The sequence below is a fragment of the Chenopodium album genome, chromosome 26 (genome assembly GCF_948465745.1).
Source record: "Chenopodium album chromosome 26, dcCheAlbu1.1, whole genome shotgun sequence".
NCBI classification, from domain to species: domain Eukaryota; kingdom Viridiplantae; phylum Streptophyta; class Magnoliopsida; order Caryophyllales; family Amaranthaceae; genus Chenopodium; species Chenopodium album.
The window spans coordinates 36,203,477-36,217,901 of NC_137859.1; positions in this window are offsets into that span (position 1 = coordinate 36,203,477).

Below are 14,425 nucleotides of genomic sequence, written 5' to 3' on the forward strand. Positions count from 1 at the left end.
TATTATGGTTATTGTTGTTGTTAATTTGTATTTGTTGTTGTTGTTGTTGTTAGTTATTGTTGTTGTTAAGGTTATATTTGTTGTTGTTAATTTGTATTTGTTGTTGTTTTTGTTGTTGTTATTATTGTTGTTATTATTATTGTGGTTATTATGGTTATTGTTATTACTAAAATCGGATTATTTTTTAATTTTATGTAGATCGAGGGTTCTGGTGCTCGACATGCAATATCACGACGTCTGAATGCGTCTGTTAGGAGACAGACATCTCGATCTTCACCGGTTCAGCCCGAGCAGCAGTAATACGGGTCTACTAGTGGTTGGTCGAGAGACCAACAGTCTGGTAGTAGTCGGCCCTTGTACTCTGCAACTGGAGCACCCATATCTGACGAGGAAGACGAATGTTCGGGTAGTCATGCTGGTGACCGGGATGAAGAACAGGACCCTCAGGATTTCCATATGGTATATAGGGGTCAGTTTGGGAGATTTGTTGGTAGTGGGTCGAGTCAGCCTACTTCCAGCTCTGCAGAGGCATGGTTAGTGCAGGAACCGATGCCGGGTGGGCCTGAGGATGGGTCAGTTATCCCTAGTTTTGGCGGTCACGTGGCACGGTATATCTGGATGGAGCAGGAGCGTAGTGTTTTGCGCTGTTTGAGTAGGACAAAGTTATGTTCTGACTTGTGTACTTGGCGAGGCCGTCAATCTGTGGAGGCCATTGCGGAGATTGATGCTAGTTGGTTGTCTCACTTGCCCGGCCTGATGTTTAAGAGACTTGATTGGCCGTTGATTTCTGCTTTTGTTGAGAGGTGGCAGCCAGATACGAACACCTTTCACATGCCATTTGGGGAGATTACGATCTTGCTGCACGACGTGTACAACATACTTGGGTTACGGGTTGCAGGCAATATGGTGTCCACTACTCCTAGCACGGACGTGTTACGGGACGAGTGCTCGGTCACCATGGATATGACTCCAGATGATCTGTCTGAGGTTTGCGGCACAAAGACCATTTGGCAGGGTAGTGGGGTGTTGACTGATAAGATTTTTGAGTCGACATTGGCGGTCGACCGGGATTTTAGTGAGCAGCTTGATGCATACTTGTGGTTAGTGCTTGGAGGTACATTGTTTGTAGACAAGAGTGGTAACCGTACGCATCCTTCCTTCCTCCACGAGCTATGTCACACGGATGTCCCTATTAACGAGTATGCTTGGGGAACAGCTGCACTGGCCTACTTGTATCGGCAACTGGGCACGGCATCACGGAAAGGTGCTGATTCGATTGCTGGTTGTCTCACGCTTCTGCAAGCGTGGATTTACGAGTACTTTCCGTGCTTTCGGCCACAGCAGAGTACCTTGACCCGGGACCTTCAAATGCCTCGTGCGTCTGCTTGGGATGTAGGAGCGGGATGTCCTAGCAAGAACCTGGAGCGCCTGTTAGCTTTTCGTACTAGGATTGATGCGCTTACCGACCGTGAGGTGAACTGGCTACCGTACGGAGCTGATCCTGCATTACGAGTGCCCCCCACTTTATTCATTGGCTGCATCCAGTACCGTAACATCATTGAGCCGTACATGCCTGATAGAGTGGTCCGCCAGCTTGGTTTCGTGCAAGGCATTCCCTGCGAGATCATCAGGCCAGAGAAGGCCAAGAGGCCGACTAACTTGAAGATGTATCGGGTAGACTTCCCGACTGAGATGACAGCTGTGATGTAGAACAGGTTTGTCCCTGGGGTATCTCAGAGTGTTGTTTTAGGTGCCCTACCCAGGCTTTAGTGCTGCAGCTCCTTCGGTTGCGCCCGGTTACATGCAGTGGCTGTACAGGTTTTCTCACCCGCGGGTATCTCCAGGTCCAGGAGTTACAAGCAACCTGCCTGAGCGGACTAACACTGATTACGTAAGTATTAATGCTTAATATTATATTAACAATGACTTCTATTAATTTTTGTGTTATAATATGTTATTGTTTTATTTGCAGTGGATGGGTCGGTCCATGGAGATTCACCAAAGAGCACTAGCTGAGTATCCTGAAATGTCGAGTGAGACTCGAACAATGACTGAGCAACTTGTATTTGATTGGAAGTCTAAAATGGGACTTTAGATTATTTTGATTAGATGTTTTGTTAGTGATGGTTTTAATTATGTTATGAACTTATTTGTATTTTATTTTTAAAAATGTAATGTATAAACTGGACACTTATTTTATTTTATATTTGATGTTTTGTTGCATATCATGTTTGTTGCATATCATGTTAGATTAAAAGCAAATACATATAAAATTAATTTCATAAATCTAATTTTCGTACAAATGTTCAAAGTTAGTGAATGTACATTACAAACTACCTAACTAATGCATCCCACATGTCCCTTCTCAATTGATATGCTTGATCCCATCCGTTGACACTATCCTCGTGGTGTTCCGTCCACCAACCGGCGATCGGCGGGAGTGGTGAATCAGGTACAAGGTCAAGACGGATAAAATGTGATCCACCAACTGTAGCAATCACAAACTCTCGAGTCGGTGACCGAACCCCGTTGCGTGCCCTAAGCGGTAAGACTGTGATGCATGGGTAGTAGCAAGTTGGTACTAGGCCTACTCCGAGACAAATCACCCTTGCGTTGAACCACGTAGCAATAGGAAATAAATCTTGAATTGTAACCATCCAATGCCGCTCCCCGACAGCCCCACCATCCCATCGAATACGCTCCACGTTCATCCAAAGTCGCCCAAGCCCGTAAATCCGTTCGTACAGATCAGGATGACCAACGACCTCGTTCGCTATTGTTTCCCGAGCGTCATACCACTTATTTTGATCGCCAAAGAAGAAGTCGGCGACACAACGAAAGCCACAGTTCCCATCACCAATGACATCCTTCCAAGACGAAATGTACGGCAACATTGGGGCTGGAAGCAAGTTCAAATACCTGCATTGACTAATGTCACTTGGATCTACAATACAAAATTAAAAGATAAATTATTAGTAAAGCTACACTTATTTTGCAAATACATATTTTTATATTAAATATAGAATTTTAGTATTACCTGGTTCTGGGTCACCACCACGTTGAGTGTGTTGACGGTTCACATGCTCGAAATAGCTACGATCACGCCTGGTGTTATTTTTTTTCGGCCGACCACGAGGGTTAAGGTTGATATGTGGTTCTTCAAGGTGTGAATGATCTGGATGTAGCTCCTCTTCAATGATTCGCGTTACATTTCGACGTACGACCGGGTCACTTTCCATGACTTCGTCGATTAGGGACCGAAAATGTGCAGCCTCCTCGGTCGAATCATTTACCACTTCAGGAATGTTACCACCATCACCAATAACCAGTGTCTTCCAGAAAGAATGAATTTGGCTGCTATACAATCCCGTCTGTGCAACTATCGAATCATGTATCTGGCAAGCACATGGAAGACCATGGGTCACACGCATAGCACATCCGCACCGTTCATGGACCTGGTAACTCAAATCCCGCATCCTTTTCATCTCCTTATCCAGAACTTTCAAGCAATGTTGAGACACTTTGCCATTTATACGTGACAGGGGCAACTGTCTGTACATCTGACCAATTTTAGACCTTGATACCTCCAACTCATTACGAATTTCTATGATGCGATTACCGATATGACAATGGACTCGGGCCCATACGGTATCCAAAGCACCTGCCAATGATTCCAATTAGTAAATTCAAATACAATTACAATTACGTAACAACCAGAACAACTAATAAAATCATACAACTAACCTGTGGATGATTCAAACCAAGTTTTCACTGCTGAATGTTGGCTCTCCACTCTGCAATTGGTGGTGTTACCAAAATGAAGAATCTGGTTCGTCCAAAATTTCACAAATTTCTCCTTATGACAAAGCCATGTTCTCTGAACATACTGAATCACTTCCGGATATTTTCCCCACCTCACTTGCATGGCAGTTACAGCACGATCATACTCCGCCTGTGTTGTTGCATTCACGATTTTGAACCATCTCCCAGCTCTAAAACTGACACTAACCGTCTTGTTTCCAAACATCTTCGTCACCTTAGCCTCCACATCTCTGTTGATGTGCCATAGACAGAGTAACTGTGACGTCCCTGGAAAGACTTCTCTCAAAGCCGCACAAAGCCCAAGATCACGGTCTGAAATAAATACAGATGGCTCTATATCAAACCCAATCAACTCCCTTAATCTCTGCAACACCCACCGATAGCTAGCCGTGCACTCGTCGCGCATGAAAACATATCCAACTAGAAAATTCTGGTTTGTCGGTGTCACGCCTACTACCTCAAAGAAAGGCATGTTATATCGATTGGTCTTGTAAGTAGAATCCATACCTATGACATGTGGGTATGTGCGGAGTATGTTGACCATGATCGGGTGCACCATAAATGCATGTTGCAAAACATTGTGATCATCGTTCGTGACCCAGTAAATGTATTTACTCTCTCTCGCCAGATGAAGAAATTGCTGAACAACTCCTCTTCCTTCGGACATCTCCATCCTGAAGTCATTTCGGCAATTGTAAATGTGTCGGATGTTTGGATGATCATCAGGAAATTGCTCGGCAATAGTGGACATGATGTTACGGGGAGCAACCTTGGACTTTGTCATGTCCCGCACAACCTGTTTTGCACCCGGACTCAATCCGCTCACTTTACGGTGTCCCTCTGGATACACAATCATTGGGTGGTTATGTGTCCCGGTGTGATCATTTTTCGCAATGATCTTCCAACTTTCGGTGCTGACATCATAATATATCTTGATGTAGAATGGACAACCATTAGCTTTGGTTTTGGTGTCCTTCCGTATCGCGTTCTCCAAATCTCTCGGCTTGCTCCTTCGTGACCGATCACATCGCAAATACCGATACGGCCGACCATAAATGGTTTTGTTATAAGACGATTTCACCAATATAAATCCCAATTTTATGGAAACACCATCAGCCCATGTAACAGCATCGTCAAATGTAGGAAAAAACGTATCGGTGACAAAATTCCCACTATAATTCACACCGTCACCGCCTTCCTCAGATTCCATATCCTATACAAATTAAACAAAACATGCTTTATGTCAAAATAATAATAATAAAAACAACAATAATAATAATAATAAAATAAATAAATAATAATAATAATAACAATAACAATAATAATAATAATAATAATATTAATATTAAAATTAATATTAAAATTATATTTCTACTAATTAATAATAACAAAATCAACAACAACAACAATAAAAATAACAGCAACAACAACAATAATAATATCAACAACAACAACAATAATATCAACATATTAATAATAATAATAATAATATTAATAATAATAATAATTAAACATATTACTAATAATCATATTAATACAACAAAATTACATTAATTATCAAATACTAAATCACAACAATAATCACAAGACATATGTTGATAAACGTACTTAACAATTTAAAAAAAAATAAAAAATAAAAAATAAAATTTGGGACATCCGCCTAAAATTTCCGGATGTCCCTTGGTACATCCGCCTGAAATTTCCGGATGTACCATGGAACATCCGGATTTTTTAGGCGGATCCCAACTTCCGCTTGAAATTTCCGGATGTTCCATGGTACATCCGGAAATTTTAGGCGGATGTACCAAGGGACATCCGGAAATTTTAGGCGGATGTCCTACTTACCGAAAATAAAAAAAAAAATACTTACAGAATGATCCGACGCATTCTCCGGCGTACGTATGTTCCACTCGCCGTCCATGACCCAAGACCCGTCGGAAAATTTAACGATTTTTGAAAATAGAAATTTTAGGTGGTCGTGGGGTCCGATTTGGTTGCAAGGTCGTGGGGACCGATTTTGGGAAGCTCGGGACAACAATGTCGTGAAGTAAGGGTACCGTTTCATGTATGGTGTCCAAATGGGGAACAAGTTCATTTTTATAACCCATATTGCATAAAGGGCATAGTGGTAATTTCAAGAAAAAAAGGGAGCGTTACCTGGTAAAATGGGAGCGACAAATAGCAGTTGAGTTTCAATTTTCTGGTTTTTCTTTTTTTATATTCTTGTTTATTTTTCACTCAGCCTTGCGTAAATTAGGTCTTCATATCGCGTAATCGCCTAATTGGTTAATTTATACTCCGTAATGCGTCTAAACGTGTTATTTTCTCTATAATGCGTCTAAACATGTCGTATCGTCCTGTACTTGTGCTCGTGCTCTTGTTTAATGATAAACGGGTTGTAAAACCTTAACCCTAACTCAAGCCATTTGATCAAACAATGTGTATCATGTTGACTAGTTTAGTAAAAAGTGGCAAAAAAACCTGATATTAAATTGTTACTCTTCGATTTATGTCGCGTTATATTTTTAAAGTTAATCTTGTTCAAAATATTAATCATTAATTTGATAAATGAATAATTATTCTTTTAGGCGAGTTGCTTCGTCTTAGTTTCATGTTGGAAATTTCACCAAATCCTTGTTTGTTTAAAAGAACTTGTCGTATCGTGTTGGCCAATTTAATGAAATGAGTCGTGCACCCTTGAGCTTGACACTAACCCTATCTTTTTTCTCTATGTATTTGCACCTTGTGAATACATGGGTTGGAAAAAAAATTACTCTGGCTATACCTTATACTTCGTATGATGGTATAAGTAGTACAAATAGTTATGCAATGAAGATTCTCTAATTATCTTATATTTTTTGACAAAGATCTAATTATCTTAGTTGGTTATTATTTTTGGATTTATTAATGTGTGGTGAATACAATTCAATTTTTGATTGAAAAATTGATATAAAAATATCAAATAATGATTTACACAAAACAAAATAAAATGGCTAATATGAAATGGTAGAGTTTAAGTCTAATGCTCTGTATACTACAGTATTACTAACTGTCACTAAGAACCAGAGTCCGAATACTTGTTATTAATGTGGTAGTACAATTAATTGCTAATTTATGGTTGTTTGATAAAAAAATCATTAATTATGAAAATTATGGTTATTTGATATAATAATAATAAAACTATACGGAGTACAAATTTTGTTCTGTCTTGTTTTGTCATCCCACCTACCTAGCCCCATTCCTATGATCCTATCGCTCCAATTTTTAATTTTGGGGCTTTTATGGGTTCTTCTATTTTGTTATGACACCCACCGTTTTTGGTCAAATTTTGTGGAATTTTGACGTGTCTTTATTGGGCTTATATACATCTTGTAACAATGATCATAAACCTGGATTGGGTCCAATTTTATTTGCTCTAATATAAGTACAACTTACGGGTCTGTTCTCATTGACTGAACTCAACTGAGCTGAACTGAACTTAAATGAATATTTTATAAGAGAAGGAAATTAGGAGTTGAGCCGAACTGAACTGAACTTCAACGTAAGAAAACAGGGCCTACGTCTAATCAATTCATGTTGGCATTTGTCTAAAATAGTAAATACACCATGTTTCGCTTACAGCTTGTCAAAAACTAACTTTATGCGAATGCAATATGATAATAATACTTTGATCCTATAAGCTGTGTTGATGTAGTAAATTGCCACAATTCAAATACGATCTAGTGAATAGTGAGAATCAAAGTATCAATATTATGTATTAGTGTCAATAGGATTACACTTTACTTTCCTTAAAGCACTACATCATTATAAAATAAGCTTCATCACGTAAACAATGTAATAGAATACGACTAGATATGTTTGTCACTTTGTCGGTATACTTGTTTGTTTTTAAAACGGTGAAATACGGGGAGGGCTCTCCACCCTTACAAATTCTTAAATGAACCTGGTTCACATTAATTTATTGTGGACCACTAACATTAGAGAAACTATGGTTGTTTTATTAATAAAAAAAAAGTCACTATAATAAAATGAAGGTTACTATGTTGAAAATAAAAGTCATTTTGGTAATATATAGGCTATAAGAGGTTAATTTTTTTAATGAAATATTTTATAAGGTCAATATTAATAATAAAGGTCACTATGTTAAAATTAGGGTCATAACGTCGTACTTCAAGTTCACAATAGTATTAAACGTTATACAACTTTTAATAAAGGTTACTATGTTAAAAATAAGGTTACTATGTTAAAAATAAAGGTCACTATATTCAATATAATGTCAGTTACGTGTGTATAAACATCGGGTCCACAATAATATTATTGTGAACCAGGTCCACGCAAGTATTTCTGCTCCACCCTATCACATGAATGGGAGGATGAGGAATCGAATCCAAGTCCTTGTGGGGATGAAGGGACTAACCCCTAATGATGGTAATAGGGTGTCAATTGGTGCCAAGGGAACTAATCCAAATCACCTATTAATTAATATAGTAGTGGACTTGGAATAAATGGTTGTTCAAATATGGGAATATGGGATCGAAACTTACAAGCATTGAAGGATGCCCTTAAAAAATATAAAAATAAAGGAAAATAGTTGAACTATCTAGCACATACTTGATGTTTGTACAAGTGTAAGATATTATAGATGGTGGCATCATGTTGCATTGTAGTGTTGTAGTCCAATGATGAGAAGATTAAAAAACTTTAGAAATTACTTCGTTTTCCTATAAATAGGCATGTCATGAAGCTTGAATAGCTGTTCTATGTGTGTGACTGAGATAACTAAGGAATAATTTTATAGTATAACAAAAATCATATGTCAATTACACTTATCCCTTATAAAATTTAAATCAATCAATACAAGTATTAAACACCCCTAAACCAATGACATTGACTGAGTTCAAGATCGATTTTCAAGTATACAACCCTATACTAACAGACACAATTCCACTCAGTGGCGGAGCCACCCTTGGGCACAGTGGGTCACGTGACCCAACAAAAAAAAAGTTTTTTTTTTTCGGACAAAGAGAAATTGAGTATTAAATATTAAACATCACATTAAGTAACTGTAATTGCTTATTAGTCTAGTGGTTAAGGCTTCACAATTGTGTAAGGAGGTCAAGAGTTCAATACTCATGATCATTGTCAATATAACATATTCGTTACGTATAGGATCAACTGCATCCGCTTTTGATGCGGATCAGAATCTTGGTCTAGATTTATTTTGTTTAGGAGTTATTTTTCCTTATTTATTTTATCCTGTTAGTATTTGGTTTATTATTATTAGAGTTTGTTAGGATTTAATTATACCTTTTAGGTTTGTTTATCCTTCGGGCATGGGATTGTATGCCTATAAACATTAGTTTTCATTAATGAGAATTTAAGTGTTTTAGAGTTTAAGAAAATTAATTGCGAGATTGATTCATGTGAGTTAATTTCGAAACGTAGCTTTTCTTCTTGTTTTAGTCGAAAAGATCAAACTTTATTGAATTAGCTTTACCCTAATTGCTAGTATCCTTTTCCGTGGTTTAATCCACATCAAATTGGTAACAGAGCCAGGTTTTTTGAAGAATTTTTCAATTCATCACGATCTTGGAAGTGATCTACATTCGTCAGTTTTGGTCAGTTTCAAAGGTCAACTTCGAGTTGCTATATTTCCTTCATTACAAAAGCTTTTTCAACGATTCTTTTTTTTTGAATAGGTGTTTTTTTTTGTCTAGTTTTCACATACAAAATTTCATAATTTTTCGAAAACGTTTGCTATTAAACTGGATCAGTTTCTGCCAACGGGTCAGTTTTGAGTTGAATCCGTGATTGCTTGCTATTAGCCTTGTTTTTGCTACTACAATTGGGCTATTCGACATGGTTGATCAATCCAAACTAATGGGCCAGTTGACAAAGCAAACAACAAATTTGTTGGAGGTGCAAACGAATATACAACGAGAGATATAAGAACTAAAATCAGATAATGGTGGTGGTTCGTTGTTCAACTTCAATTCAAAGAAGGACGAGGAGATTGAAGTGAATGAACTACCTAACTTTGATGGGGACTTGGAACCAGATGCATATCTTGATTGGGAGCGCAAGATTGAGAGGATTTTTAACCACAAGAAGGCTTCAGACTCCAAGCGATTCTCTTTTGCAATTTTGAAACAGTCGAAGTATGCCAGCCTTTGGTATGAGACTATATATGCAGGCTAAACGATTACAATATAGCAAGGAACAACTTAATTCTTGGGAGGCCTTAAAGGTTAAGATGCGTAAGAGGTTTGTGCCACGTTCTTATAAGCAAACTCTTTACAATAAACTGAACTCAATTCAACAAAAACCATGGACTATTGTTGAACAATATTTAAAAGAGTTTGAGAACCTTTATATGGCATGTGCATGTAAGGAAGAAGATGAGCAAAAAATCAGTAGGTTTTTAATGGGGTTACAAAGGCAAATTAGGCATAAAGTGGAACTAATTAGGAAAATTAGGCTTTGGTACTCTGAATCAGAAATTTTGATTTTATTTTTTGATTTTTTAGTTAAAGTCGGGTTGAAACCGTCATATAATAGGAGATTTTAATACTAGAATTTGCCTTTTTTGCTCAAAATAAACCCACCTTTTCGAATTCCCAGAATAATCCCACCTTTTACCCTCTTCTGCTCAAAATGAGTCTTTTAACCTACAGCTTGTTTAACAAGTTTTTTTTTTTTTTTAATCTCTCATCTCCCATCTTAGCTACAGCATAACCACCATCACCCTTTTATAAGCACCACCACATCACAACCTAACCCAACCACCTTCTTTCACTCTCCTAACCTCAACCACGATCACCACTAACCACCACCATTCCTCCATAACAGCCAGAACCACCACCAACCAGTAAACCACCACCGTGACTTTCTCACCTGACCCAAGCCAGCGGGATAGCCCCTTGAAAAACTCTGTAATTTATGGTGGATTGGAATTGATCGAAAAAACACCAACCACAAGCTCGAAATTGTTGAAATTAGGAGGCGAACTACTATAATTAATGGTGGATTGGAGCAATTGGTGATTAGTGAAGGTTGAATTAATGTTGCCGCCTTGTTGGGTTGTGGGGAGCTGGGTATTCCGTAGGTTGTTAATAGGGATGGCAACGGGTTGGATCTGGACCAGGTCCGAATGAACCTGGATCTAGATCCATTTTTCAGCCTTGGATCCAGATCCGCCCGGATCCATCGGGTCTGGAAAATAAAGACCCCAGATTCAGATCCATCGGATCCAACGGATCCGGACTTGGATCCGAGTCCAAAACGGGTCCTACTATTACAAAGGACGATAAAATCAGTAATATAATTGAGTTGATAAAATAATTAAGGTTTAATCATGTGTCTCATGAAACTAATTGCTAATAAACTCATGTATTACTACCTCACAGACTCACAATACTACAATACAAATAAATAAATTGAAAAAAAAATGCAAGTTACATAAAAAATACATATTCATAGCATAAAATACATGTACAGACAAAAAAAAAAAAAAAAAATCATCCCTTGTACTCGTACAAATCAACCCACAAATCACAGCTAGCATAAATCACCATAAAAAACAAGTAAACATTTTTTTTAAAAAAAATAAACTGCAGCCTAAACATATCTTGACAAGCTCGTAAAACATAAAGAAATAAAGATGCGCGATCCTCGGTGCTCGATGTTGATTTGAACGGAGGTTGGAGATGTCCTCGGTGCTGATCTGAACGGAGGTTGTAGAAGGTCCTCGGTGTTGTTTCGCCACCGACTTGACAAGTTGTTAGGGGTGGAGAGTTGGAGAATAGAGAGAGAAAGTTAGGGTTTGTAATGAAAGGGAAAATATCTAACTTTGGCTTCTTGTATGGGTTGGGCACTTGGGTCGAATTTTGTTAATACTAGAAAATTTTGGTTGTTTTTTAAAAGGAAATAATAAAACGGGTTAACGGATCCGGGTCCGACCTGAACCTAGATTCGTTTTTTTCAGCAGGACCCAGATCTGACCTGGATCCGTCGGGTCCAAAATTTTAAGACCCAGATCCGTGAAAAACGGATCTGGACCCACGGATTTGGGTTAGGTCCAGATCCACTGCCATCCCTAGTTGTTATAGAGCTGCTACGAGGTGGTTTTGTGGCAGTCTGATTGTTGATTTACAAGTGGCGAATTGGTGATTACGGGAGCTGCGATGCTGCAATAATCATAGGTTGCTAGGCCAAATTGACGTGCAAGCTATTAAAATGGGTGTTGTGGCTGACGTTTAAGTTGGTGGTGATGGCGGTTGTTTGGTGTTGCGGATTGTGTGGTGAGAGTAAGATGAGTGGGGTGAGTGGCGAGTGGGTAGTGATTTGGGCAGGTTTAGTAGGTCAATGGTGGATGATAAAAAGCTAAAGGGTAGGGAGTGTGATTGGGGCAGCCACACTTTGATGCTAGGAAGGGGAGGAAGCTGGTTAGTTTGGTGATGATAGATGGTCAAGGTGGTTGAGGTGGAAGATGTAGGATTAATGGAGGTTGGATGGTGTTTGGTGTTTGCTTAGTTGAAGATCGACGGGGTATGCAGTGGTAAAGAGCTGAGAATGCGGTGGTGGGGAGGTGGGAAGGGAATTTTTTTTTAATTAAAAAAATTAAAATTGGACTTATTAGAATGTGACACGTGGTAAATCACTCTCTGAAACAAGTTACCAATTTCACAAACATGTAAAAGACCTGTTTCAAGAAGATGAGGGTTAAAGGTGGGATTATTCTGGAAATTTTAAAAGGTGGGATTGTTTTGAGCAGAAAAGGCAAAAGTGGGATTATTAGTTTTCAATTTTCCTTTAGATGATTCAGCACTAGGAGTACAGAATTAGGGATCTTTTTTGTTTTAATTCCTTATTTTAGCACTAATTTTTATATGTGATTGGTCACACGAATAGAAAACACGGTGTATTTTTAGTTGGATTGTTTTTTTGTGTTCCACCCAATTCACCCTTTGGCCTAATTCGGATTTGGGAATCAGTTCTGGGTGGTTAGGTTCCAGTTCCCTCACGATTGTTGTTGTAGGGGATTGAACACGGGTCCCCCTTACCAAGTGTAGTCCCAATCACCACTTCACCAACAATCAATTGGTATATTTTTAGTTGGATTGTGATTTGGATAGTTTTCTTGAAGCAAAATAAATAAATTAGGGTAAAATTACTAAAGTTGATAGTTTCCTAAAAAAAAGTTGCAAATTGATACTTCCTCCGTTCTTTTTTTTTTTATTGCACCATGAGGGATTTCACGCTTGCCAATGCATTACTTTAGCTATTAATATCTTCGATTATACTTTTGTAAAAATTATAAAAAAAATTGATGTTTGAAAAGTAATTTCAAGACGAATCTAACTACATCCCACATGACTATGTTTTTCCTAAGGGATAAATCACAAATGACGGTAAAATAAGATTAAGTGAATAGTGTAAAAGTCCTTATGGTGCAATAAAAGAAAAACGGAGAAAATATGTTTAAAAAGTTATTTAAAAAATAGAGTGTAATTATACAAGTACATGGCACAAGCCTCAATTTTATAAGTACATCATTGTTAAATTTGACAAGGAGGATCATCCATTTTTTAAATGTTTTCCATATATCGGTATTCATTTGAAAAATGCATAAAAATATGTATTATATAACAACAAACAACATTTTTTGTGTGCGACTGCCCACACCATGTAGTCGTTTATAAAAAAACAAAGTAGACCCCTAACACTGAATGAGTAACTTATGAAATAAAGACCAAGTAACTCCTTAACACCGATCGAGTAACCCCCATAACATTGACCGAGTGACTCCTATAACAGTAACGAATTAACCCCTATGATGATTGGTCACACGATAAGACCAACCAGATATACCTCCGTGTTTTTTTTAAGTGTTACACTTACCAAATCTGGCCATGTTTTAATAAGTGTTACACTTCCTATTTTGGCAAAAAACTACATTAAATTATTATATCTCTCTCCTCTTATAGTCCCCACCCAAATCCACAACTACTTTTTTTTTATTATATCTTTCCTCTCACATTAATTACTTTTCAATAAACTATTAACCCCACTATGTTTCTTTTACAATTGTTTAATACTCCAATTACCCCACTTACCTCTTATTTTATTTAAGTCAATTAAATTGCCTAAAATTATGTGCCGGTCACACTGTAACCACTTAAAAAAACACAGAGGGAGTAAAAGTAAGTTTCATATGTGGCTGGCCACACCGCGTGACTAGGGTTATTGGGTCAAGGGTTACTCGGTTGGGCAGGGGTTACTCAGTTAGTCAGAGATTACTCGTTTAAGAGTTATTTCTATCCAAATGTTATACGGTGGGTTAGTGGTTACTTGATGAGGGGTTATCCGGTTAGTATTTTGGTGTGTGTTAGCCGGTCACAGGGTGAAACTAGGCACACAGACAATGCACTAAAATTCAAATGATTCTCAAAAAAAAATTTGGAAGAGAGTACATTTTAATACTCCGTAAGTAAAATAATTTCAATTCTATAAAAGAAAAAAAAGGTGAACAAAACAGGGCATTAAGGTCCTGTTCTCTTCAGCTTATTTTCAGCTCAATTCAATTCAGCTCCAATAACTTCAG